We start from the raw sequence: 3001 nt of genomic DNA, 5'->3' as shown, positions 1-3001 counted from the left end.
TCGGGGGGGGGGGGGCCACGGCGCGGGGCGGGGCGGGGCCGGGGCCGAGTCGAGGGGCGGGGCCGAGTCGAGGGGCGGGGCCGAGTCGAGGGGCGGGGCCGAGTCGAGGGGGGCCGGGCCGGGCCGAGGCCAGGGCGGGTCGGAGATGGAGGGTGGGGCCGAGTCGTGGAGCTGGGCCGGGGCTCAGGACCCGGCGGGAGCTGGGGGCGTTGCTGGGCGCGGCCGACTGGGATGCGGGCGGGAGTGCAGGGAGGGCCAGAGGGATAGGGCGCGGTCGGGGGACAGGGCGGGGCTCCGAGGGGATGCGGAGCCGGGCTGGAGCGCGGGGCGGTGCCGGGGCGCGGGGCGGGACCGACGCCGGAGCAGCGCCGAGACGTGCGGCGGGGCCGAGGGCAGGGTGGGGCCGAGTCGTGGGCGGGACGGGGCGCGGGGGCACCGCGGACCAAGCGCAGGGCGGCCGGGGGAATCGGGCCGGGCTCTGCCGGGGCTGATTCAGGGCAAGGCGGGAGCGAGGCGGGGCCTTTGTGTAGAACGGGTTGGGAGCGGGGCCAAGGTGTGGGGCGGGGTCGGAGCGCGGGACCGAGCGGGACCTAGGATCTGCGTGGGGCGGGGCCAAGGCGGGATGCGGGGCGGGGCCGGGAGGAACCTGGGTGCCGGCCGGGCGCGGCCGGGTACGGGGCGGGGCGGGGCAGGGGCGGGGCAGGGGCGGGGCGGAGTACGAGCAGGGGCGGGGCCGGACTGCGGGGCCGGGAGGAACCTGGGCGCCGGCAGGGCGCGGCTGGGGGCGGGGCAGGGGCGGGGCGGAGTACGAGCAGAGGCGGGGCCGGACTGCGGGGCCGGAGGGAACCTGGGCGCCGGCAGGGCGCGGCCCGGGAACAGGGCGGGGCAGGGGCGGGGCGGAGTACGAGCCGGGGCGGGGCCGGACTGCGGGGCCGGGAGGGAACCTGGGTGCCGGCAGGGCGCGGCCCGGGAACAGGGCGGGGCAGGGGCGGGGCGGAGTACGAGCAGAGGCGGGGCCGGGGGGAACCTGGGCGCCGGCAGGGCGCGGCTGGGGGCGGGGCAGGGGGCGGGGCGGAGTACGGGCAGAGGCGGGGCCGGACTGCGGGGCCGGAGGGAACCTGGGCGCCGGCAGGGCGCGGCCCGGGAACAGGGCGGGGCAGGGGCGGGGCGGAGTACGAGCCGGGGCGGGGCCGGACTGCGGGGCCGGGAGGGGAACCTGGGTGCCGGCAGGGCGCGGCCCGGGAACAGGGCGGGGCAGGGGCGGGGCGGAGTACGAGCAGAGGCGGGGCCGGGGGGGAACCTGGGCGCCGGCAGGGCGCGGCTGGGGGGCGGGGCAGGGGCGGGGCGGAGTACGAGCAGAGGGCGGGGCCGGACTGCGGGGCCGGGAGGGAACCTGGGCGCCGGCAGGGCGCGGCCCGGGAACAGGGCGGGGCAGGGGCGGGGCGGAGTACGAGCAGAGGCGGGGTCGGGGGGAACCTGGGCGCCGGCAGGGCGCGGCTGGGGGCGGGGCAGGGGCGGGGCGGAGTACGAGCAGAGGCGGGGCCGGACTGCGGGGCCGGGAGGAACCTGGGTGGCGGCAGGGCGCGGCCGGGGAACGGGGCGGGGCAGGGGCGGGGCTCAGTACGAGCAGGGGCGGGGCCGGACTGCGGGGGCGGGCGGGGCGATCGGCCAGAACCTTAGCGCTGCTGCGGGCGCGCGTCAACTTTCCCAAGAGCTTCGCTACTGGTATTCAGCAAAATCTTTCTAAACCCCTCCTTTACCTCCAGTCCCCTACTCACCTTTTACTGTCACATTTATTTGTGTTATATATAGATATAGCTTTATCTATAGATACATATTTTACCTAATAGGACTGCTTTCTAGGTTTCTACTAAGTGCTGGTGAAACAGTCTCACTGTAAAAGCATTTATTTATGAGTTTGAACAATTAACTGTATTTTACACTTTCCAAGAAACGAAGCAGGGCATGCCCCGCACTGTCAGACGCCAGAGGCAGAAATGCCACACTTGGTCAATAAGAAGGGACATTTCAAAGACACTGTGTAGGGGAGTTGGAAAAAATCCATAGATGGATGACTCCTGCAATTAAGGCACAGACAACCAGTGGCAATTTGCCTGGTTCCTGGACTCACCACCGCCTTTTCCTCCTCTAAAGAAATGGATTCATCCGTTCATCCCTTCACTCATTCAATCAATATCCAGCTCCTGCTAGGGGCCAGGCCTTGTTCTAGGCCTTTAGAATTCATTGTACAATTAGACACATGTATGCACATGGGGGCGCACCCACACAGACACACTTATATGAGGTTCCTTCTCTCTAACTTTTAGGGAATTTAAGCAAGTAAACAAATAGGGTATTTACTGAGTATTTACTTTGTGCTCACACTGTTCTAAGTAACCCAGTGAAGTAGATATCACTATTATCTTCTTTTCACAAATAAGGATACAAACCTCAGCAGCCTGACTCCAGAGATCATCCTGGTAGAGAAGTTCAACAGGCAAGTGGATGAATGTCTCTGGAGCCTGGAGAGAGATTGGAGCTTAAGATGTGACTTTGGTCTTCATCTGCATGTAGAAAATATTTTATTTTATTTTGTTTTATTTTTAAGTATTTGAAAAGAAGCACTGAGGGACACCTAGGTGGCTCAGTGGTTGAGCGTCTAGATGCTTTTGGCTCAGGGTGTGATCCCAGGGTCTGGTGATCCAGTCCCACATCAGGCTTCCTGCATGAAGACTGCTTCTCCCTCTGCCTATGTCTCTCCCTCTCTCTGTGTGTCTCTCATGAATAAATAAATAAAATTTAAAAGAAAGAAAAGAATCACTGAGCTGATGGCACTTGAACAAAGTTACATGAAAGAAACAGAGCTAGGGGTGCCTGGGTGGCTCAATGGTTGACCGTTGTCTGCCTTTGGCTCAGATCATGATCCCGGGGTCCTGGGATCAAGTCCCACATCGGGCTCCCTGCTCAGCAGAGAGGGGAACTTTTCCCTCTGCCTGTGTCT

This window comes from Vulpes lagopus, chromosome 7, assembly GCF_018345385.1.
Source record: "Vulpes lagopus strain Blue_001 chromosome 7, ASM1834538v1, whole genome shotgun sequence".
NCBI lineage: Eukaryota > Metazoa > Chordata > Mammalia > Carnivora > Canidae > Vulpes > Vulpes lagopus.
Note: the sequence above shows the minus strand (reverse complement) of the source record.